General features: G+C 43.6%; 1 long non-coding RNA gene across 8 annotated transcripts in view; it reads left to right on the top strand.

Annotated features, from left to right (window-relative positions):
* The window catches only part of LOC148222867 (uncharacterized), a 55,566-nt gene extending 31,397 nt beyond the window's left edge, over nt 1–24,169 (top strand). For 4 of the 8 annotated variants that reach the window (XR_015805528.1, XR_015805531.1, XR_015805527.1 and 1 more), the window contains one exon: nt 15,818–24,169. This is a non-coding gene — a long non-coding RNA (uncharacterized LOC148222867). Of the gene's footprint in view, nt 1–3,571; nt 5,346–15,817 lie in introns of those variants that run through there. The other 4 variants (XR_015805534.1, XR_015805532.1, XR_015805529.1 and 1 more) reach the window with 4 other exon arrangements.
* The last annotated feature ends 1,602 nt before the right edge of the window (nt 24,170–25,771 follow it).

The raw sequence follows: 25,771 nt of genomic DNA, 5'->3' as shown, positions 1-25,771 counted from the left end.
GGCACCACTGACAGCAAGAGGGCCATTCCTATTGATCTCATGAGTCACCACTGCCTCTTTTCCAAAGGCTCTTACTTATATCCAACAGCATCCCATTAATACTCTGCCTGGCCCAAGGGATTCTGTCATTTTTCCCCCTGTCGCCAGCCACTGAATCAGCTTCATTGCCTATTCCTTCATGTGGTCTTCCAATAATTCACTTTGCTCCTTGCACATCTCTCAGAGGCCGCCGCTCTGGAGAGACACAGTGCACAAATGCATCTTCCAGGGGAATGTACGGGTGTCTTTCCAGAGCCTGAGCAGCCATGGAAAGAGTGCAGTGAAGCACTGGTGAAGCAGTGCTGCTGTGAGGCCATGTTCCCACTCTTAGCTGGTTCTTTTCCTCCGTGGAGGCTTTTGCCCGCAGCCAGAGAAATATCTTCATTGCAGCTGAGAAATAATAAAATACCATTAACACTTATCACTGCCTGGGCTTTGTGAAAGCCATTCTGAGCTGGCAGTGTAGTGCTGAATAGGACAAACAGGATGAGAGATGCTTTAATTAGTGTACAGGCAGTTAAGCTCAATAAGTCTGGGTTCAATGAAAAGGTTGCTGTAGTGCAGTGATGCTCATTCCAATTGCCCACATATTTTAAGAAAACAAACCCTTCTTGCTAATACTTGGCATGGCTTGAATTTTAAAATGAACTTTTAAAAGTCAAATGTTTTTTTCTTTCTTCTGGACTCAGAGGTAGAAGGTAAAACATTCTCTGTGTGTTTTGTACAGGACCATCTACATTTTAGATTTGATGGAAATAAACTTTACCCTGAAATCCACTCTCAGAGATGAATCAGAGAACACTGGTCACATCAGAATATCCAGTATTTTGATATGTTTTGCTTCAGCTAAACCTCCACTCCAGAAAAACCATATAAGGACAGGTTCCCTATTAATCCACTTTGTCTTTAATATAGATTTGCCTTTCCAGATTAATTTCATACTTTGGTTATCATCCTTATAGATCACAGCATTAAAGAATAATTTCAGTTGTGCAACCAATTTTATCTTGTCACTTTTGGTAATTTTGTGACATTTTTGCTTTTTGTGTGTTGGTCTCTTTTTTTTTTTTTTTTTTTTTTTTTTTCCCTTTAGGGTCCCTAATAGTAATTTCTTCTTTATTTATCCCTCTGACACTTTATTTGTCTTGCACTGACTCTTTGGCTGGCAGTGAAAGTGAGGAATGCTGCCTGAATACCTCTGCATTGCAAATCCACAGGCAGCTCCATCTTTACTCCCTAAAATTGCATTAATTGGTGGGCTTTGCAGCTATTTATACATTCATTTTCCTTTCATTTCCTCCCTTATTCCCTGCAAGCCTTTCCTGTGAATGCTAATAAGACAGCTTCAGGTCTGTGGGTTGGATGGGATACTCTCCTACTCTTCTCACATTTGTCCAGGAGGGAACAACCACTGCTTCTTATCCTGACCCCTGCCTGCTGCACTCACAGTCTGGAATCACTGCACTGGGATGCAATCCTCCCACTGGCAACCTGCAGGGTCATGTCCTCAGCTCTTCTGCCAGGAAACTGGAATTTATGTGTTTCAAACCCTTCTCAGCCTGAGTGCTGGAAAACAGAGTCTGAGGGAAACCTGTGATTATTCCCGGGGAATATTTGTGAATCCAGTGAATCAGCTGGAGTGGGCTCTGCTGGGATATTCATGGTGTGTATGGATTCAGGGTGTTGTGATTGTGCAGGGCTTTTCTTTCTTTTTGGAGTGTTGCCTGTAATTCCTCATCCTCTTTGTTTCTTTGGTTCTGAAATATGAGGTATTTAAAAAACACCCAGTGACCACGCAGAATGTATAGAATTCTATTGCAAATTGCCCACTTTGGGGCTTTTTTTTTTTTTTGCTCCTTTTGTTTTTTCTGCCTTGACTCCAGCAACAGAATCCCGGAATATTCTGAGTTGACCCACAAGGATCATTGAATCCAACTCTTGGGTGAATGGCCCATACAGGTAATGAACTCATCAGCACCATGCTCTAAACAAAGATTATAAAATGACTTTGAAGAATGCAAGTTTTTTCCTCAAGCCAGTGCTTAAAATTTTGAGAAAAATGTTATTTTCTTTAGCAGTGTGGTCACTGAAATTCGCCTGAGGGATATTATTTGGGGATAGGGATTATTTAGTCTTATACAAGGAACAAGCAGCTCAATAAATATTGAAGCTTCTGTAGACCTGTAGAAGAAAAATACCTCATGGAAAGCTCTGAAAAGCTCATAGAAAAGCTCTCTGAGCTGCTTTAGTCCTTCCACAAGCCCTGTTATAAGGCATTATCCAAGGACAGTTTCCCTCCTGGTTCCTGCAGCATTTCCTCTTGCACTTCCTACCACGGGAGTTGCAGGTGGTAAGCAAAGAGATGGCAAAATTAATGCCCTTTCTTTACAGTGGGGATGTTTTCTCCAAGGAAAATTTGCTGTCCTGTTCTTCAAATCCAGGCTGGGGTGTGGCCACTGCCTGGAGTTCACTGCTGATGGGGGAAGGTGCCAACCTGATTTTCTGGCCTGAGCACAGAGGGCACGGAGGGACAGGAATGTGGCCACAAACATCAACAAAACAAACATCAACAGCTCTTCTGAGCTCTAGGCCTGGACACAACAAAGAAGTCTCCAGCACATGTGAAAAGATTAATATAGATTTCTGAAAATGTTTGTTTTTTAAAAAAATATCATGCTAAACAGGTCTCTTTCTGGACAGACTATTTGCAAGTCTAGCCACACACACACTGAGCTTAGCTCAGAGAGAAAAGGGCTCTTCATGACTCACTCCTGCTATTATACTTCAAAATGGGATGCTTTAACTCTTTAATTGCTTTTTTCCTTTTCAATTGTTTTCTTATTCTTTTCCTACTTTGCCTTCCCTGTCCGAAGACATTATTTTTACAGTGATGTTTCCCAAAAGCAATACACGATTTCCATGATGGAATGAAGTCTGAAAGGACAGACCCTCCTGCTCTGGAGTTCAGAAAGCAACAAATACAGAAACATTGCAAATCTTCCACCCTCTGTTTGAAATCAAGGACAGCAGTGAGGCTGATTTCTGGAGCAGGGAATTCTGGCTATGAGTGTGTGAGACCCCCCCTACAGTGCTGTGTCTGGTGCCCCCAGTGTGAGAAGGATGTGGAGCAAGTCCAGAGGAGGCAGTGAAGTTGGTGAGGGCACTGGAGCACCTCCCCTATGGAGCCAGGCTGGGAGAGCTGGGAATGTCCAGCCTGGAGAAGGGAAGGTTGTGTGCAGAGCTCACAGCAACTTCCAGGGTCTGCAGGGGCTCCAGGGAACTGCAGAGGGACAACTCATCAGGAGCTGGAGTGACAGGACACAGGGAATGGCTTCCCACTGACAGAGAGTAATTTTTTATTAGATATTAGGAAGAACTCCTTCCCTGTGAGGGTGGGGAGGGCCTGGCACAGGGTGCCCAGAGAAGCTGTGGCTGCCCCTGGATCCCTGGAAGGGTCCAAGGCCAGGTTGGACAGGGCTTGGAACAACCTGGGATTGTGGGAGGGGTCCCTGCCCATGGCAGGGGGTGGCACTGGAAGGGCTTTAAGGCATCTTCCAACCCAAACCAGTCTGGGATTCTGAGATTACATAAATTGAGATTTATAATCGACTGTCAGTGAATTTTTCATAACCAGATGTGGTCTGACACTGCATATTTGAGACTTTTGTTTAGTCACAGCCCTTACATTCATATCACCACCATCCTAAAGGCTTAGAATGTTTATATATCTTTTCCAACGTTATCTGCATGGCATTACCTAGCTGGGAACAGGTGAATTCCAATGAGAAGGAAGGGAAATGTCCCAGGGGCTGCTTCAGGTCCAGCTGTGAAAGAATGAGATTGTGTGGAGGGAAGGGTGGAAGGAAGAAGAAGTAAGAAAAGGAGGTGTTTTTTATGAAGATATTCTCACAATATGGACACTTGGCAGGGAAGTGACCACACTGAGAGTGCCAGGTATGGCAGGTTCCAACCTGGGGCTTGTGTGATATCAAGCTATTGTAAAAATACACTTGTCCTCATGGGCTTTGTTAAGGATCCCATATATTTTAAGTTAAATTCTTAGATTTGGACATTCAACACTGCAAGTTCTCAATGCTGAAACCTTTTTTTATCACTGATACATCACCCTGGCCATAAATCCAGGCATACCAATGACTCCTTGCTTTTCTTCCTCACCTGAGTTAATAAAGCCACAAATATTGGGCAGGGTATTTTTCACAACCAGGACAAAACTCCAGTCAGAGGCAGACTGACAATGAATAGAAGGTAATTATTTTGGTATTGATTCCAAAAGATTCAGATCCACACACTTCTAAGGGTTAAACACTTCCTGGCTGTGCAACAGTTAGAGCGGGGAAGTGTTGGAGTTGCCATGGAAACAGGGCATATTTGATTCCAATGGAAAAAGGGTAAACAAGCTTCTTTTTATATTTCAGACCTAAATGAAATGTGGCCCCCAACTTTGTGAGGAGTTATTATAAATACTCTTAAATCACTCCAGAAAGATTTCCTTTTCTAATAAAGTACAGCAAACAATAAAGAGAGAAGAGAAGAGAAGAGAAGAGAAGAGAAGAGAAGAGAAGAGAAGAGAAGAGAAGAGAAGAGAAGAGAAGAGAAGAGAAGAGAAGAGAAGAGAAGAGAAGAGAAGAGAAGAGAAGAAGCCTGTGGTGATGGTTCCTCCTGTCCCATAAAAGACTTCCCAGGCCACAGGGCACACGTCCCAACCCCTTGGCACAGCCTTTGCCATCGGAGAGGGATGTGACACGAGGTGCTGGCACAGCAGGAAGAAGTTCCTGGGCTCTGATCCCAGTTCACTTTTTGTCTGAGGACTTCTGAGGCCCTTTCACCCAAGTTTGGTTTGTGTGGACACACGACAAAGGCAAGCTGAGAAGGGGAGAAAAGGGAAAATGCAGCAATTCCTGCTGTCAGTTCTTCCCTTCCAACCAGTGTCACGTTCCCATCCCTCTCCTCTGCCTCCACCTGTAACAGGTAGAGGCCTCTAAAGGCTGGAAAGGAATTTAGGGTCAAACCAGTTGGTTTTTCATGGAGGGAAACCTCTTTATTAATAAACAGGTGTATCTTATAGAAACAAGATCTTCCCTGAAGGAAATTTTGATTTTGTTAAGAAATCACTTCTTTTCATGTTAAGATATCAAATGTTTGGGGAATAATAGGGAAAATATGCAAAACGTCCCTTTTGGACCAAAACAAAAACATTGACTTTTCCATGTTGATTTACATAGGAAAAAAAAAAAAAAAAGAATATATTTCCACAGATCTAATGGGATAAAACAATCCTCTGGTGGGTAAGTAACTTTTTATGTCTTTGATTAGTGATTAAACCACACACAGTTGTTGTTTTTTCTTCCAGGCAAAAATATATCTGAGTAGGAAGCTCTGAATGTCAGCAGATTGGCTTTCATATTTCCCTAGAAAAGGACTGAAAAATGTCATGGTAGGAATCAGTGCCCAGAAGCCACCCATGACCTGAAGCAGCATTTCATGCACGGGTGAAATGACTTCTAAATGGCCCACGTGTGTGCATTTGCAACAGGGGCCTTTCCCAATAATATTCCACTTGGTAAATGACACTTGCAGAAATGAAGTTAGAGCTAATGGTTTTTTCCCCTTTTTTTTTTCTCTCTCTCCTGACACATTTTGCACTTTCTGCAGAGGACAAGGAGGAGTCAAACACACCTGAAATAAGGTGGTTTTGAAAGGAGTGGGAAATAAATTGCTTGAAAAGTAGTTTTGTCTTTCAAACTTCTATCTTTTTCGGGGTTTATTGACTTTTGCCCTGATGTGAGCTCCTCAGGAAGCTCATGGGATCCCTCAGCACTGCTCAGGTCACCTCAGTCCAGCACATGGAAAAGCTGAGGAATGGGTGATGGGAGCAAGTGTGCAGCAAAATGCAGACCTTGTTCCCTTTGTGCTGCTGTGAGAGTGAGAGTTTGTGGTGCTGCTTCACCTCCTGCCATCCCAGCACTAAAACTTTCCCTGCATGGATATTTGGGAAGAGCTACCATACCCTTCTATCCCAGACCTCTACCCATGCAGGCTCTGTAAAATGCTCATTTTTAACCTTCAGGATGTTCCTGGATCTTTCAAAAGGACATCCAGGCAGGTGACTGGGCTCTGAAGTGGCCAGTGGTGAGGGGAGATGGTGGCCAGCAACAGCACTGAGGACATCACAGACAGCAGCCAGTGTGGCACAGCTGGGATTGCAGCAGGAAAAGGAGCTTTGAGGATGAGATTTAGAAGAGAAGGTTAATTAAATGATTTAGAGGAGAAGGTTGGTTGGTTTAGTGGAAGGGACATGAGCCATGGGAAAAATGGACCAGGATGGGAAGGAAGGACAAATGAAGTGCTGAGTGGGAGAGAAGGAAATAATGAAGCTCCCAAAAAGCAGCTCCAAGGTGAAAAATCTGGAAAGAGTATTGGAGACGACAGACTTTTGAGGTAGTAAATGATAATTGTGATCTGGGAAGTCCTGAAATTTTTCCTGTGCTGTGGCACTGGTGGGAGCAGATGGGAAGGGTTTCAAAGGCACGTTGATTAAAAGACACATTTTCACCTGGGGAGCTGCAACTGGGAATTCCTTTTAGTGAGGCACTGTCCCCTCTGGTCACCTTTTTATTTCCTGTGGAAAGATGGCTTTCAGGGAGTGACCCAGGCCCCTTTCCCAGTGTCAGCAGGTCTGTGTGACACCCGGGTCTTTAACACCCACGGAGCCTGCAAGAGCTCAGCAGGTGCTGAAAGCAAACCCTCCACATTTGTTTCACATCAGGACATGAAAGTTTCCCAGGAGAGGTTTTCCTTTCAGACAGGATCTGTTTTCAAGCTGCCTTTTCACAGCAATCTCACGACTCCTTCCAAACAACTTTTATTTTAGCTTGCAAAGCTTTTAGGTGATGGCCCTAAATATAAATAAAATAGCCCTGGTTGGGGAGGAGATAACAAACTGCAGTGGCTTCAGTGGTGTTCACTTTCCTTTAAACTGTGCACAAGGAGCCCCAGCCATGTCCTCTAACGAGAAACCCTCATTAAAAGCCCTGAGGCAAGGAAATAAAGCAGGTCTCAAATCCACGCTGTTGCTTTAGAAGTTTTGGTCTTTGATAGTCCTGTTTTGTTTTATTTGCCATGCAAAGATTGTTAGGATGAGGATATTTGTCCAATGATAACATTGGATCTCAGGTGGGCTCTGCAGGCAAGAATCCACAAGCACAGAGGTTTTCTCTCTCCTGGGGGAAGCAGCAGCTCCTCCCGTGCCTGTGGTTGTTGTGAGTGTTTTGGGATCAATCCCAAAAGAAATAGCTCTGAGAACCATATCCTGGTCTCCTGAGCCAGAGGTAAAGCCAGCAGGCAACACTTGAATAAACACAAAAGCAGAACAGTGTATTTTCACCAGCATTCCCCTGCATTACAAGAATGTTGGAGATTGGCAGCCACTCTGCTTGGGGGCTTTTCCAGAGAGAGGAGGAGCAGGAGGAAAAGGAGATCACCTGTCAGAGCAGGGATTTGGAGTGAATGAATCGTTAACATGACAAAGTGGGGCTGCTCCTGCCTGCCAACCCCTCTGGCTTGTGGGTGTTACATTTACTTTTCCAGATTTTCAGCTTTGGTTTGTTTGTGTTGAATTTCCTCTCATGGATTTTTACTTTAACTGTTGTAGGCAGCTGGAAAACAAGAGGGTAGATTATTCCCTTTGTATTTGTTGAAGTGCCCAGGGAGCAGATTTTTTTAACTTCCTGGAGAGGAAGAGAAGCAGCACCAGCAGCAAGGGTTGGCTGTACAGAATAATAACCTCACCTGCGGGTCTGTGATGACTTTCCAAAATGTGGATGTACTAAACAGATCTTCACAGTTCCGAATGACTTTGGGAGCAAGATGAGGAGATATCCATCTCTTTTCCCCCTAAGCCACATGGAGACAGATGTTGGAGGGGGTCAGCCTTTCTTAGCTTGGACTCTGAGTTCTGGAGCCCGTAAAAGATTTGAATACTCAAAAAGTCATCTGTGGCAGGAGCTGGGTTTGGGGTGCTGAGCTTTCTGGGCACCAGTGTGCTGGGGAGAAACACCTGCAGTGGCCAGGGGTGTAGCTCCAGGATGGATTTTTCCTCATGAGAGCTTAGTGAGGCTCCTTTATGTTAAATCCCACAGTGTGAGAGGAGGCTGTGACACTCCTTTTCTTACCCAGGAGACAGCACTTACCTAATTTTGCATTTGGTAGACACCGTAGGTTTCATCTTACCCATACATTGTGATGTCTGTACTCCAAATTTAAACGAGCCAAGAAACCCAGGCTGGCACCCTGGGTTTATTTTTTGTGTCACAGTGGGGGTGTTGCTTGGTTTGGTAGCTTTGGTTGCCCTGAGGAAAAAGCTGCTAGGAGAATACTGTCTGCCAGAGCTCCTGTCTCACCTCCTCCTCCCCCTACACATTTGGAATGAGATGATCTTTAAGCTCCCTTCCAACCCAAGCCTTTCCATGGTATTTTGGATATAAGAAATCTCTCACCCACACTTTGCTGCAGGTGTCACTGAAACAAATGTCTGAATAAAGCTATGAGGTGCTATAAGTCTCTCTGCTGAGCAGAAGATGGAGAATAAGATCTTTTTTTTTTTTTTTTTTTGGATAATGGAGCAAGATACTTTGGAAATCTGTCTGTTGTTTACAGCAGTTTATTTCAAGATTACAGATAGGGATCAGCATAAGTTCTTATATAAGTTCTTATTTCAAGGAAAATTTGCTACAATAATCCTTCTGACTTCAGGGGAAGGGAAGGGAAGGGAAGGGAAGGGAAGGGAAGGGAAGGGAAGGGAAGGGAAGGGAAGGGAAGGGAAGGGAAGGGAAGGGAAGGGAAGGGAAGGGAAGGGAAGGGAAGGGAAGGGAAGGGAAGGGAAGGGAAGGGAAGGCTTCCCTTGTTGTTTTCTGCTACCAAGTGGCAGAATACTGCAGACCAGTAGGAAAGCAACCTGTATCCTCTGCATGCACCTGTGTTCTCCATCCTTTCCCCCCAGGCTCGAGACTCCCCCCAGGATCTTTCTCTGCCCCAGGAGGGCTCCTTAGCCAGGGTGCTCCTCTTCCAGCTTTAGCAGGAGCATGTTGGAGCACCACCGACTTCCCAAGCATGTGTTTTCAACTGTGGATACTTCTGCCGTCCTGCCAAAGCCAGGAACTTCCAAATGAGCAGTCACAGCAAAACAAATCACAATCTCAGCTGCTGCAGGAGGTTCCAGTGAGCTGGAACTCTATTTATTATATGCTTGAGAGACCCGGGGAGCGGCACAAAGCTGTGTGTTAATACATGGGCAGGCAGAAGACAGACAAGGCAGATGCTGCATTAAGCACAGCTCATTGGAATTGGAGAGCAGAGAGGCCCTGGCCCTGCCTGTCTGAGGTGGTCAGCTTGATAGGCTCTTTAGAGAATCCCCAGGAAGGCTGCTGACATGCAGGCATGACTGAAATCCTGTCTGGAAGCACTGGCAAGTGGAGCAGAGACAGATTCCTCCCACTCAGCTCCTCTAACGAACCTTCTCTCTCACTGTGGGTTCAGTGTCTGATCCCAGGAGGTCACCCTGGGGGAAATCTGCCCAGAAATAAGTGGATGGGATCTTTATCTACTGGACCAGAGAAGGAGGATGTGAACATGTGAAAAAGCATCAGTGCAAAACCAAGGCACCAGTACTGGGTGCCACAATATGAGAAAGATCTAAAGCTGTTGGAGAGTCCACAGGACAGATCTGAGCACAGTGTAGGGTCTGGAGGGGACAAATGAGGAACAGCTGGGGGCACTTGGCTTGTTCAGAGAAGCAGAGGAGACTGAGGGCAGAACTCAGCAGGGGCTGCAGCTCCTCTTGAGGGGCTGCTCCAATCTCTGCTCTGTGTGACCACAGGACAGGATGCAGGGAATGCCTGGAGCTGGGCCAGAGGAGGTTTAGGCTCGAGATCAGTGAAAAGTTCTTTCCCAAAGGGTGCTCAGGCACTGCCCAGGCTCCCCAGGGAATGGGCACAGCCCCAAGGCTGCCAGAGCTCCAGGAGCATTTGGACAATGCTCCCAGGGATGCACAGGGTGGGAGTGTTGGGGTGTCAGTGCAGGGGCAGGGGTTGGACTGGATGATCCTGGTGGGTCCCTTCCAGCTCAGGATATTCCATGATTTTTCACTTCTACAGGACCTAAAGCATCCAGCTGGTGGCCAGTCACTGGTGGTGTCCCTCAGGGGTCTGTGCTGGGGCCAGTCCTGTTCAATATTTTTATTGATGACATGGATGAGGGCATTGAGTCTTTCATTAGCAAATTTGCAGATGACACAGAGCAGGGAACCTGTGTCCATCTGCTGCAAGGGAGGAGGGCTCTGCAGAGAGACCTGGAATGGTTGGATGGACGGGCAGAGCACAATAAGATGAAGTTTAATAAATCCAAGTGCTGAGTCCTGCATTTTAGCCACAATGACCCCTTGCAATGCTCTAGGCTGGGGACAGCGTGGCTGGACAGTGACCAGCCAGAAAGGGACCTGGGGGTACTGGTGAACAGCTGGCTGGACATGAGCCAGCTGTGTGCCCTGGTGGCCAAGAAGGCCAAAGGCCCCTGGCCTGGATCAGGAATGGTGTGGCCAGCAGGAGCAGGGGGGTCACTGTTCCCCTGTGCTCAGCACTGGTGGGGTCACACCTCGAGTGCTGTGTCCAGTTCTGTCCCCTCAGTTCAGGGAGGACATTGAGGACCTGGAGCATGTCCAGAGGAGGAAACAAGGCTGGGGAGGGGCTTGGAACACAAACTCTGTGAGGAATGGCTGAGGGAGCTGGGAATGTTTAGCCTGGAGAAAAGGAGACTCAGGGGTGACTTTTTTCCAGAGGGAAATATAGGTTGGATATTAAGAAAAAGTTTTTTTTATGGAAAGAATGATAAAGTACTGGAATGGTTTGCCTGGGGAGGTGGTGGAGTCAGTGTCCCTGGATGTGTTTAAAAAAAGCCTGGATGTGGCACTCGGTGCCATGGTTTAGTTGAGGTGTTAGGGCTTGGGTTGGACTCGATGATCTTGGAGGTCTTAATTCTGTAATTCTGTAATCCTGTGATTCTGTGCCAGGTGTCAGTTTTGGCCATGCTCAGGTGACCAGCATGGCCTTGCTCCCCCAGCCCAGGGGATGGCAGGGACAGGACAATGAAAGGGACACGGTGCTGCTGAAGGCAATGCTGGAATCCTTCAGAATCCCAATTCCTCCATCGCTCCAACTTTCACTCTGACTACCTTCATGCCCAGATCCATATTAATTGCTTTCCCTCATGTCTCTATACCTTTGCAAGCACAACTTCACTGAAGGATTAAGCACCTGTCAGGACTTCAGAAGGTCTGTTTATATTTGTCCCAAAACCTCATTTCAAACAGGTTACAAATGACAGAACCAAGGACTTCTGGTATCCCACTCCTTGTTCCCACTATAATATTTCCCTCTGCATAATATGCAAGTTGTATCACCACATTTTTGTAAATTATCATCTTTGTTTCTCCAAAAACTTGTATAATCATAAATCTTGCTATGCACATAACAATGATTAAGATTAGCAGCTTGAGTTTTCACCTTCAGAGCCTGCAAATTAAAGCTCAGAGGATGGGCCCAGTTAAATGAAAATGAAGCGAATTAGCTGTCTTTTATTTTAGTTAATTTCTGGAGCACATATGGTCTGTTATCTTTTCGTATTATAGATACACCATTTCTGGGGATGCACACAATGATGAATATTGATTGGTTGCCCCATCTGGTACCTTATTATGATTTTTTTTTTTAAGAAAGTTGTTATTAGCCAGTAAGGTCAGGCTGCTGCTTGTATTTTGAATTTAACTTGTTATTAACGACTATTACTTGAGCCCCTCCTGTTTCCTCCCACTGGACTCACTTGAGGCTTGTGGATCTCTATGAAGAAGTGTGATTTAATGACATTTTAAAATGTAAGGGCTTTGTTGGGTTGGTTTTTTAATGTTTAATCACTGTGTTCTTGCTAGTAATGGATTTTGTTCACATAATATATCCCTTAACAAGCAACAAGAAAAGTAAAGATGCTTCTGATCTGTGTACAAGGAAAACAGTGTACACATACTCTAAATTTCTCTACCTTGCCTCAGATGTGACACCTGCAACCCATCTGAAAAAGCAGTTTATCATTATATGTAATTGCTTTTTGAAATTCTGTGATTTCAAACAATTGATTAGGAGGGTGTTGGAAAATTCTTTCTAATAAACATCAACATTAAAGATTTTAAATTCTTTCTGCCTGAGTCCTTCCCTGCTCGCACCACTAAAATCAAGTATATATACATTTGTGGATTCAGAAGGAAGACAAAACAAAATTTTGTGGAAAATAAATGACAGGAGGAAAATCTGAAAGTCTTCTTGAAAATGAATTGTCCAGTGAATCATTTCACCCATTTCTCCATCAAGGATCAGCTGACACGAGAATACACAGAACAGGAACAGGCCAGAATTAATGCATTTTTATGGAGGATCTCTGTAAAAAGGGAGAAAAAGGAAAGCACAGGATGGGATGGGGAAAAGGCCAAGCTATTTTGCACATCTTTTCCATAGAACAGCCTTCCAAATCTACCATAAGTCAGGCAATTGGTGTGGGTCCTGTTTTGCAGATGGAGCAGCAGCAGCCCCTCTTCAGCTGGGCATCTCAGTCCAGATGGAGCAAACACTCTGGCAGAGGTTTTCTGCAGCAGAAGGTGTTGGTGTGGTTTGTTTTTGTTTGTTTTTTTTTTTTTTTTTTTTTTTAATCTTCCATCAGTCTTTTGGCAATGCAGCTCTTGGCAGCAATAGGTGCATAAGTAGTGATAGAGCATCTGAAATAAGTCAGATTCCTTTGTTGGATTTTATCAGAGCATATTCACTTATCAGAGCATATAATTCACTTTTAAGTTAATTATACCTAATTTTCTTTCTTATTTCATTGGCAACTTACTGCAGTGCCAGGAGTCCATGGAGGAGAGATGGGGCCAGGGTGAATTTGCTTTTTGGTATCTCAGTTAATTCAATAGAACACTATTTGGTGTTTTTATTCAATGGAGTATGGAGAAACAAGGAAATAGCAATTAAATATATGACACAATTATATAATATGTGGACCAGTGCATTTTCAACTGGACATTGATTAGTAGGATCTGTCTTCTAAAATTACAAAGTATTTTCTTGAAGTCAGACTGAGAAAACAGTGAGAGGAAAGAGGCGCCAGGGATCAAACTTTAGCACAAACAGCAAAGATTTTTTGTTACTGGTATAGAAAGTAAATTCCCTTCTCCATCACCCTCAGCAGCAGCTGGGTCTGCTCTGCCTGTGGCAGGTGAGAGGGGTATGTTTAAGGAAGGGCAGCAGCATGGGCCACTGTATTTAAATAAAATTAGTACTGAATTATACCAAGGAGAAATGTTAAAAATACACAATAGAAACTGTTCTTTGGCTTTAGTCTTGACTTCCCGTGACACCTTCTGCAGGGGTGTGGGTGCTTTAGGAATATGGCATTAAAAATATTGTTAATTCCTCTTCAATTTCAGCGTGACTGAATACAAGAAAGGAGAAAAGCTCCCCCAAAGGAAGCATTTGACCTGTTCTTTTCAGGAAGCTAAAGACAGCTGTGTCACCTTGGGCTTTGTGTCAGCCAGTGCCACAGCCCTTCAGTGTGCCTGGATGTTTTATTTTCCTAAACATACTTATCTGCTAAGATTGACCTTTTTTGGAGGGGGAAGGGGGTTAGGAATTTTTATTGATTTTATTTGTGTCATTGACCTTGGTTTAGAACATGATTCCAAAAGATCTTGTAATAAGTTTAATCCCCAGCCCCACACAGAGCCAGCCAAGAGGCACAGGGTGGGATGGCTGGGATGTCTGTGCAAGGCAGGATGTTCCTGCTGGATCCCTCCCAGCTCAGAACACTCTGAGATCCTCTGAGACAAACTGCTAAGGGACCATAAACTGACCCACCACAATCAGTGCCACCTGCCACGTGGATCAGACATGTCTGATTTGAAGATCCCAGTTTTTCCCGTTGGAAAGCCTCTCAGATGAGAGGTGAGAGCAGCCCCTGCCTCACCACCCTGTGTTCTCAGAGAAAAGAACAGGGGGGTGCACAGGGCTTAGCTTCATCTCTAGAACATCTTTATCAGCCCCCTTTGCTTGGACAAATGGGTACCTAAAGGTCACTCCTCTATGGAAAAGGGTATTGATGCTTGCAAAATATCTGGAAGCAGGAATATGGAAAAACCCCCCACGTTCTTGTCATCCCTACACACCTGTTTTTTTGGCAAGGGAGCAGAGAAAGGTGTTCCACCCCAGAATTACAGAATCCTTAAGTCATTAACCCAGGACTAACATTCCAGCAGAATGTTTCTTTTGACAAAAAAAAAAAAAAAAAATAGAGACTGAATTTTTTTATACAGTGTTCTTATGGAGCCTGAGCACAACACAAACAAGGGACAAATTGAAGGAGGCAATGAAATCACAGAGAAAATTTATAAACCTTTTTGCCAACATTCATCAGACCAAAATTTCTGGGCACATCCTCAGAATCAAACATGCTGTCTCTGCTTTTAAAAAGAAAGCATTTTATGTGTTAAATGCCTGCAATTGTTTTTTATCTGGGGAGTTTCCTTGTGATGGATGATGCTTCAAGTCATCCTTTTAATTTTTATTTCAGTGTTATTTTAGTTCTGTTTTTTTTTTTCAAAAACATCTTTAAGAAAATGCAAATTAACACAGCTGCCTCTTTTTAAGACCTTTTGTTTGTAGGGCTTAGAGTTTGGTTAATGACTTTCAGGCTTTGTGGATAGGACCAGCCTGGCTGCACACAGACATTTCTGAGGGTAGATGGCAGCAGAGGAATTGCAAATACATTTTTCCGGGTACCCAGTGTAGGAAATTCCTCCCATCTGCCAGCTTTTGCTGGCAACTTTGTTGGAAAAGTACAAAGCCCTGAACCTTGCTAAGCACTGGAATTTCATTGTTTAGAAATATTAGAAGGCTGGGGCTTAACAGCTCTGTAAGTATGGGATGTTTTGATGCTGTTCCTCAATCCTGGTTTACCTCACTGAGCTCAAGCAGTTGGTGCTGTGTATTTTATTCAGCAAGGCACAGCATCAATCCAGTCATGAATAGGACTGGGGAAATTTCGGTGCTGCCCTCACACAGCCCTCAACTGGGAGCTGCTGGGAGCTCAGCCTGCCCTCCTGAGGGGTCTTGCAGATAAATCCCTGCCCCCTCCCTGCAGGAATGTGCTGTGTTGTGCTGTGTCACTCACCTGGAGAGGCTCCAAGCAGCAACAAAGGCACGGCTGAGAAGGATCCAAGGAAATCTAAGATGTGACAAGCTGGTCATTGAGTGGAAAATTTATATTATATTATATTATATTATATTATATTATATTATATTATATTATATTATATTATATTATATTATATTATATTATATTATATTATATTATATTATATTATATTATATTATATTATATTATATTATATTATATTTATTATATTATATTTATTATATTATATTATATTATATTATATTATATTATATTATATTATATTATATATCATGTCACATCATATCATATCAATAATATATTGCCTGCCTGGCAATAGCTGAAATTAGGTTTTAAAAGTGTTGACCATTTATGCATAGTGTGCAGCACAACACCTCAGTTCAATGAGCGAGTGAGCAAGCTAAAAAATAAAAATTAATAAATTCCCCCCATCTTCCTTCCTCTGAATAATGGTTCCTTTTTGTGTTTACAGGGATGTGTCTGAATAGCTCCAAGTGTTCATTCCATCAGCAGCACCTGCCCAGGAGCCAGTGCCTCTCCCACTCACCCAGACTTGCTGGATCCCTTTGAATTGCTTTAATGTGTCTCCTTTCATCTGAACTTACACAAATAATTGGCAAACTTTGCTACCTTGTTGCTCCTCCCTTCATAAAAAAAACAATTAAGTCTGTACATTTTCTGTCTGAGTATGGAAATTCTGCAGGTCCCAAGAGTTCTGGTTTTTCGGTTGATTAAAGTAAATCATTCCTTTCTGCTATTTTACCTCTTCTTGAAAGGCTGCTGAGTTGAGTGTTCCCCAGGGAGCTCGACAAAAGGCATTTGAAAATCCAAATAAATTACTTGGGCTAATTTTAGCCATTATTTGTTGCTATTCTCAAAAGACACTAAGAGAATAGAGAACTCTGATTCCTCCACATGGCTTTGCCCTCATGGTGACCCAGGTTTTGCTGAGGTTGGAAGTTTTGGGGCACACAGATTATTTTCTCTGTTGCTTTAAAGAAAGTTCATTGTGGAAATTGGGGTGGACAGGGAGCAGGCTTCACCTGCAGATGCAGAGAGCTTCAGCTTCAAACCCTGGGGGACACCTGGCTAGGAGGAAGGACATCCTTTACATCGTGGTGGGAGAATAGAAAGAAGAGTTTTCTCATGGGAACTAACGTGCCAACCAGTTAGTTACAAATAAAGTGTTGGCCCTGGTTTTGATATATGGTTGGCTGGCTGCCAGCTACATCTATGGTTTTGTTCCCTATCCTTGTAATTGATTGGATCCTGTACCCTCCACCCCATCTATAACACCTCTGGGCTTTCCAGATTTTGATGCCTTTGGAAGCTGCCCCTGGTACCATGCAGTTTCTAAGTTGGTTATTTTTACACTAAAAGGTGAAGTACTGAGGTGGTTTTAGTTCATTAAAAGGCCTTGGGTCACAAGTCATAGTTTGCTAATTCTGCTTGTTCTGATTAATGTTTATTAAGGGGGCAGATGTGGATGTAGATTATTAGGAGGAAATTGTTCCCTATGAGGGTGGGGAGGCCCTGGCACAGGGTGCCCAGAGAAGCTGTGGCTGCCCCTGGATCCCTGGAAGTGTCCAAGGCCAGGTTGGATGGGGCTTGGAACAACTTGGGATAGTGAGAGGTGTCCCAGCCCATGGCAGGGGGTGGAATGAGATGAGCTTTGAGGTTTTTCTTTCAGCTAAAACCATTCCATGATTCTATGACTTTTCTGCTAGTTCCCGGCCGCCAGAATTATGGTTTGTTGCCATTTTTAGGTATCCTCACAGGCTTAATTCGAAGGCAAGCACAGCCCCAAAGTAGGTTCTTATCAGCTGACAATACTCTGCCAGAACCTGTGCAGCACACACACCGTCAGTACTGCACTGCTACCAACTTCTTTGGGTTGAGCTTTTTTTTTTTGCATTCTTGAGACTTCCAGCACTCCAGGGAATCTAACAAAACCAGAAGGAGCAATTAGCAAATCGTTCCACACCGCAGCGATTTCCTAATGACTGCTGTTTCCCCTCCCAGCTGTGGTGGCTGTGCCTTTTTGTCTGACTGGCTTGGCTTCCCAGCTCTCCTTCCAGCCTGGGCTGTGCTGCAAGGGGCTGTGGTGATCATGGAACAGCAGGGATTCCACAGCAACCCCTCCTGGGTTTATTGTTTTAGCAGGACACACTCTGAGTGTGATGAGAGGACCCTTCTCACTTGAGCAATCTTTTTCATTTCTCTTAGAACTCAAGAACCAATTGTCCGAGCACTTCATGTTTATTTGCATCCTGCTTAAAACAATGAAAACAACTCTTAAAATTGTTCTCTGTTAGCTTTGGGGTCAGTCTACCATGCAAGAAGCACTAAAATGCTCACTGCAACTTCAGACAAAAAAAACCCAAACTCATTTGTTTTGTCCTGAGAGTCTCCAGGAAGGAAAATCACTGGGGCCCTCAAATTGAGCCCTATAAGAAAACTTAGATGAAGCTGATCCCAAATAAACAGGAATGATTTTTTCATTTTCTTTAATTATTTTATTTTTTCTCTGAAGGGGTGACTGACTTGAGCTGTGCCATTTTATGCCTGTGGATTCATATTAATCCAGCCATGTAAGTAAGAAAAATGTGATTAGGGGGAAATTCTTCCCTGTGAGGGTGGGGAGGCCCTGGCACAGGGTGTCCAGAGAAGCTGTGGCTTCCCCTGGATCCCTGGCAATGTCCAAGGCCAGGATGGACAGGGCTTGGAGCAGCCTGGGACAGTGGAAGGTGTCCCTGCCCATGGGAGAGGTGTGGTGAGATGGAGATCAAGATTCCTTCCAAGCCAAACTGTTTTGGGGTTTTGTGATTCAATGATTTCCCTTTGAGAGCCCCATAATGTTGGGAATTTCGGACTAGAGCATATCCCAAGTATTGAAGAACTATAATCCCACAGCTTTTGTGGGCTTGACATGACCACATCAGCCCAGGACACTTTCTCTGTTGCTCTCTGCCCCGTCAAGCAGTTCAGAGTCTCTTTTGGAGATGGACTCTGGTTTCAAGGACCTGTTTGCAGGCATTGCAGGAAATGTATGGCCATGGCAATAAAAACTAAAACCCTCTCTCAACATGCTGTTTTCAGCACTTCTCTCCTAAAAAATAAAACTTGTGCTAGAAAGAATTGCCCTGAGGGTGGGCAGTGAATGTTTTCAGAGCCTCTGCTCATCAGAGGGCCATGGATTGGGTTGAATTTGTCTTTCTTGGAAGGTTTCTCACCTTTTGGCTTCTGTTCTTTCCCCAGCCCTGAAGGCTGGACTCTTCCCTCTCAGCATGGTGGTAGTTTTTCCACATTTAGCAGCAGATTCTCCAATTCTTAGGGTGGAATCTGGTCATTAGATAGGACAAATCCCAGTGTCCAACTTAGCAAGCACTGGGCATTTGCTGAGCTGCCTCTTCTGCTACACAATGGGTGTTCCTCAGAAGAAACTGGCACCATCCTCATGCATGGCCTTGCCTTGCTGAGTTAGGACAGTTTTTATCCATTTCTCATCTCATTTATGGAAGTTCCAGGCTACTCTTGTTGCCTAATTATTTCACTGCTGAGAAATTAATTAAATTGCAAAGCATATCGATGAGGGGTGACATTCATCTTTCATAGAGCGACTGTTCTGCAGAGCAGTGACAGCCAAAATATCCTGGGAAATAGAAATTATGTCATCTGTTGTGCTGGAGGCTAATGGAAAAGCTAAGGCTAAGCCTTGCAAGGCAATAAATGAGCCAATACATGTACATAAAGATGCTTCAGTCCTCAGAGTTTCACTACCATTAAACAAATGATTTTCCCTTCTGGGGATTTGTATTGGAGTAATCGCAGGCGGCGTGTTGGGTTATGGAGAAAGACAACACTTCAGTTTGTTCACAAACTTAAACAGAAAATCTCTTTGGTTCCATTTTAAAATGTAAATATAAACCACTTTGGCATTATCAAATTTCCAGAGCACAAGGCTATGGAGATTTTGAACAAGGCACCTCTTTTCAGCACTGTATTGGATGTGATTTAATTTGAAGTTGAGTTTTTAAACATTCTTTTTTTATTTTTTGTCAGTGACCTGTATCTTACAGAGGAGTTTCTCTAATGTCATCCTAAATTATGATCACAACTCTCTTACCCCCATGTGAGCATCTCTCACTGCTGAAGTTTGGTTGCAGAATTATGAAAACATTTCATAGATTAAAAAAAAAAAAAATAAAACAAACGAACTTGTCTTCTGCTGATATAAAAGAAGCAGTTGCTGATTTTCATCCACAGGTCTTGTTTTGGAAATGTCAAGTGCTTTGTTCACACCCAATTAACACCCATTGATTCTCAAACCTATCCAATGACTCGCCTTAGCACAATGAAGACATTGTTCCCTCACAGAGGATGGCATTTGCACTTCAAAGAGGAAAAATATTGACACCAAGGTTTAGAGAATATTCCACATGCACTCCTCTCCATCCTTCTTATTTTAATACTTTGTACATTTTTGCCCTTTTTTGCATGTGGTTCTGCATAACTTTGGACAAACTCAGAGTGAAGATAAGGTGTGTCAAACTATCCAAAAGGCTGGAAAATGTATTCCAGTGGTTTTTTTGGGGGTGTTTTTCTGTGTTGTTTTTTTTTTTTTTTTCCTTTTGTTTTGTTTTGTTTCGTTTCAGTAAGATGTGTTTCAGTGACATTTTCTTTGGTAAAGAATTGTAATTAAAGAAAATAATTTTAAAGAATTACAGGCTCATACCAGTTCAGAGCAATTAGGCGAGGTAATTAGAAGCATGATGAAAGAGCTGCATGGGAAAAGGAATTTAAACCCTCGTTGAACTGTTACATCAAAAAGTGAATAAGAAAAAGAGTAAGCTAAAAGTAGGGCTTATAGCTCATGGGCAAAAGATAAAGCCAATTATTCTCGAAAATAGGAGTGCCAGCTTGTTTATCTGGAGCTGCTTTCCATCCATGTAATAAGGCTCCTGGGAAAGGTTCTTGGGCCTACAGGAGGACTGGAGAGGGAATCTGGGGTTGTTTAGCCTGGAGAAAAGGAGGCTCAGGGGGGACCTTGTGGCTCTGCACAACTCCCTGACAGGAGGGGACAGCTGGGGGGGATTGGGCTCTGCTCCCAGGGAACAGGGACAGGAGGAGAGGGAATGGCCCCAGGCTGTGCCAGGGGAGGCTCAGGGTGGACACCAGGAGGAATTTCTTCCTGGAAAGGGTGGTCAGGGATTGGCAGGGGCTGCCCAGGGAGGTGTTGGAGTTCCCATCCCTGGAGGTGTCCAAGGAATGCCTGGACGTGGCACTCAGAGCTCTGGGCTGGGGACAGGGTGGGGATGGGGCACAGCTTGGGCTTGATGACCTGAGAAAGTCTTTCCAATCTTAATGATTCTGGGATTCTGTGGACAAGGGCCTGGAGCGTCAAGACAAGGGAGAATGGCTTCAAACTGTCAGAGGTTTAGATGGGATATTTGGGAAGAAATTCTTGGCAATGAGTATGGGGAAGCCCTGGCACAGGGTGCCCAGAGAAGCTCACTGCCAATTTCCCTTCTTGATGCCAGCTGACTGGTGTTACTCTGCCAGAAGGGGAATGCCATCAGCCTTCCCCAGGACCCCTTCACAGGTGGGTAAAGGGCATGGTCTCCCAAAAGAAGAGCATGACACAAAGCTAAACGACTTTGAGGCTGGTTGACAAAGCTGGAGACTGAATCAGCATGTGGACATTATGAGAATGGAAATGAGTCTGAGGTCTATTTTTTGTACCAAGAATGATTTTTTTTCTTTTCCAGGGACATGACCATGCACAGTGCATTGAGATCCAAAAGATGAGCCCTTTGGAATTCAAAGGACCTATATCCTAAAAACCTCCCTCGGTGAGGAAAGCATGGAAAAGGCCACAGTGTGAGGGAGACACACAAATTGTCAGAGCCAGGAGAAAGGATCCCTGTATCTACACCTCACACTGGAGCTGTGGAGGCACTGGGACATCACTGCTGCCACAGGACTCCTCGTGATTGTGGTGATGTAGGATGGATTTGTAACTGGTGTGTTTGAGTCGTGCTGCCCTAGAAGCAGCCATTAGACATGAGCTGTCTGTCTCCTTGGGTTCATCAGTGCTTAATTAATAATCAGATCCACTTTTATCACTACATCATAACAGAGCCTGACAGCAAAAGGCATTTCAGACTATGATTTAATGACGGCACATAGCTTTTCCTTCGTGACCATAAATGGGCAGATTATTTAAATCAAGAGCTCTAATAAAAGTCCCCTCTTTGTAACAACGCCACCAACAAATGTTGCCCTGGTAATCAACTCATGGGTAACACAGCAATAAAGCAGCTTAATTGTGCCCTGAGTATTGTCATCCGTCTCCAGGCCAGGGAGCACCTTTATGACAGACCAATCTGCACTCCAGATCACACAGACACGGAGCTGGCAGAGTAATTCCTCTGTCAAGCATCTCATTTGGTTGGAGATGGACTAGCTCATTTGGGAGCCTGGGAAGCTCAGCTGAGCTCTAGCAATTTCCACCAGAAAACTTCCAGGACAGACTAAGCACAGTCCAGGTGAGGATTTACTTAATCCTCAGACGTGCCTGTGCAGAGGAAAGCTCTTCTTGCTTCCATTCCTGAGCACATGGATGGAAACCAGGCTTTAATCCCATAGAAACAATGTCTGTGCCCATGGCAGGAACTGATATTCCTATATGGGATTTTTTAAAGCAGGATAAAGCTCTTTATCAATAGGATTATAGTGTAGCAGAGAGGCTGTTTCAGTAAAAAAAAAAAAATTATTTCCCTCATAGAATCCCAGACTAGTTTGGGTTAGGAGGGATCTTAAAGCTCACCTCATTCCACCCCCTGCCATGAGACACCTTGCACTAGAATGGAGATGGCAACTTTAGTAAAGGAAAGGACTGGGCTCTCTTGGTTTTTTAAATTATTTATATTTTACTTTCTTAGCCAGTTCTGTCTTGACTTGTATTGTAAGTGTAGTTAAAAGCAGGGATTTAAGACTTTATTCCAGTTTCCTTTGGCACATTGATTCTTTCCTACTAATCCCATATTTTTAGTGGCATTTAGAGCCATGGTGGAATACAGCAACTTTAGTGTAATTAAAAACCAATTTAAGAGTCTGACTTCTGTGTTTTAGTTTGCTTTTTTAAAATACATATTAATTTCTGACCTCCCTCTCTACATATTCCTTCTATGTGGGGTGAGCCTAGCTGTGCTCCAGGCTTCTGAGCAGTGTTTTTTGTGTATTTTCTGAGGAACACCAGCTTTTCTAACCTGTTCTCCATAACACATTCCTCATCACTGACCCGAAGCATCACCTACGCAGCAAGAGCTCTTTCCAAATTCTCTGCATAGACTTCCTTGCTGTGACAGTGTGAGAAACCAATAGGCTCCACACTTTACCGAGGTCGTCAAACAACCATTAAATCTCAGATACTTGAGCTGCTGCTGACTTCTGATGGGTTTGAACTAGTGGCCTTGGGGCAGAGCTCGTTGTCAAGCTCTCAGAGCTATCTCCTGTTTTGTTTTTCTTTGTTTTCTACTTGTTTTCCTACTTTTGTAACAACTCATGAATAAAAGCAGAGATGGGGAAAAAAAAGCACAAAAAGATATGCCTGGAACTAGAGAAAAACAGAAGGTAATTTAAAGGCTTTTTTCTTCCCAGAAGTCAGAAGAAACTATGAGAAACCAAATGCTCTGAGCAATCCAGCTTTTAAATGATTGATACTTTCTCCAGCACCCTCCTGAAGAGACAGTGGTAGAAGGTGATTCAAGATTACTTTGTTCTTCTCATGGGAAATCAAAATCTTTTTCACAAAATTCCACCCTACCTCCTTGGGTGTTCTGCTGCAAACAAACATCCAGCTGGCATAAGTTTGCATTTGGAGTGAAATTAGCAGAATTGGGTGGTAAAAATGAGTTGGAAATATTATTTTATTATTGCTATTATTATTGTAATATCATCACTATCATAATCATCATTCTAATGCTATTAATTATTTTATTTATTCCTTTACTCCAGGGCTATAAATACTACACTACTGATTTTGATATTGGATGTAATTCTGGGACAGAATTTCATGTTGGCATCATGTTGGTCTAAATGTCATTATTTTTCAGGGATTTCCCTGGCACACAGAGGGATGGCTGCAGGGACAGTGCCAGGCTCCTCAGTCAGCCCTTGGCCAACAGCTCTGGAGTTGCTGCCCAGTTGTCCTTTCTTGTGCTGGATCTGGGAAATTCAGCATTCCGGGAGGCGCTTTACAATTTCCAGATGGTGAAACAACAGCTAAAAAAAACCCAACAAAACCTAAACCAACCAGCCAAGTGCCCCCACTCCTTTTATGACTGAAAGAGTTACACCAATTCCCTCCAACAGAAGCTGATTCCTGAGGCAACCAGAGAAGCTGCACAGCAGGACACAGAGATGAGGGAACAGGATCAATTTCTTATTTCTCATTTATGCTTCATCTTCATCCTTCCACTGTCCTCGTCATTAACAGCCCAAGCAGTCACCATCCATGATTTTGCATTTCTTTCCATCTCAACAGGGCTTCCAGAAGAAGTCCAGGCACCACTGACCCTGGGGGCTCTGGGATGGTGCAAAAAACCCTCAGTCCTCCTCAGGGTGGACAGCAAAGTTTGTGTCAGGAGCTGCTTTGGCTGGATTAGTTCATAGGATGGATTTGTTTGTTGCTATCAGCCAAAACCTCAATGTATGCATGGAAAACCAGAGTTTGTGTAGCCTTCAACCCTAAAACCTGGAGTTCTTTGACACTTCCACTTTTTTTTTTTTTTTCCTGGTGGAATAAAGTCAGATCTCAGCAGCCTGCCTGGTTTCTGTTAAAATTTAGATCTATTGGCAAAGGACACATTCACCTCTTGTCTCCTAAACTTCCCCTCTGTGACTTACAGTATGTTAATTTTTAACTAGCCCGCTGAGCAGCACCATTCATAATAAATATGATATGGAATAAATGCATTACAATTTATTTTTACTGGCATGCTAAATTATGCTTTTATAGCTCCAGTTGCTCCCGTGCCATGAAGGAAAACTAAATTTCCAGTGAAGGTACTTAAGGGTGCAACATTTTCTCTACATGGCAGATGTTTCCTCTTGCCTGGATACTCGTTTGTTTAATTACAATTGAAATTATTTTTAAAGATCGTTTTCAGACATTTTTCAGCTACTTTTCTGCTTCTGCTGCAAGAGGGGCTTTCCAAGAGTTAAATTCATTTTCAGTATATTCCAAAGTTTACAACATTGAAAGGAAAGTGCCATTCCAGGTAGTAAGATACACATTTTCATGTATGATGTTTTTGTCTTCTTTGACACAACTGGTATAGAATTCTGTCACAAGCCACGCTCGGGGGAGCTGGGTCATAACTCTGTTTGTATATTCAGCTGCTCCTGCTCTCTTCTCATTAGACTGAGATGTTATGACAAGTTATTGTAAATCTGTGTTTGCTCATCTTGAAAAGGAGAAATGAGAGTCTGAGAGTGGTGTTAAGTAATTTGAAATCACCCAACCACTTTCGTGCTTGACTGGAAAGAACCAGCACTTCCCACTTCAACACGTGTCGTGCATTGATTTATTTTTAAGGTGCTGGCATTGGTGGGGAAGGTTGATTTTGAAAGGGGAAAGACTCTGGACACTTCTGGGGGTGCCCACAGGAAGGACATTTGGGAAGGAATGTCCTTTACAACACAAGTATGAGGGGCTTTTTCCCAAAACTGTGATCACACTCTGCCACACAAGAGCAAAGAGATCCCAGCACGGTGCTGGGTGGAAGATCCCACTTCAAAGTGCAACCAAACAAACAGTAGGGCACAGACCAAAAATCCTGAATTTCTGCAAGTCTTGGGAAAGTCGGTGACAGTGAGAAACCTTTGTGAGGGAGAGGCACTGTGTGACCTCAGCCCCTATCAGTTCCCAAAAATGCAGCCACAGAGAAGTTGTGTTGTCCAAGTTATAGAACAGCTTCATTAAGTTTGTACTGTCTGGGTTTCAACATATAAACCAGCTTCTCAAATGATTTAAATTAATTCAGCCTTTTTTTGGTCTTGATAGGAATTACTGCATCCTGGGAGGTTTTTACAGGAGGGTTGCACTGCTCAGGGAAGCCACTGAGTTCTTGGAAATACGACTTTCAGTAGTCTTAAAATTCTGGTGCCACACAAATGGTAAATCAAATGCAAACCTTGGTGGCTCATTACCATAAACTGCCCAGAACCTGCTGTATTGATAAAGTCCAGCCAGGGATCTCCATCTATTCAGCCCACTGAGGAATATGTTGATATATTAAAATTGTGCCTGTCCTTTACCAGCTGCCTTTAGGTTGGGAATTGTGTGGGAGGGCAGAGTTGGGGCTGTGTTTGTGTGCAGTGGATAATGTCCAGGTCAGCCCCACCCAGTGCTGATGCCTTA

The sequence above is a fragment of the Sturnus vulgaris genome, chromosome 9 (assembly GCF_052056855.1).
Source record: "Sturnus vulgaris isolate bStuVul1 chromosome 9, bStuVul1.hap1, whole genome shotgun sequence".
Classification (NCBI taxonomy): domain Eukaryota; kingdom Metazoa; phylum Chordata; class Aves; order Passeriformes; family Sturnidae; genus Sturnus; species Sturnus vulgaris.
Note: the sequence above shows the minus strand (reverse complement) of the source record. Positions and strands in the feature narration are given on the sequence as shown.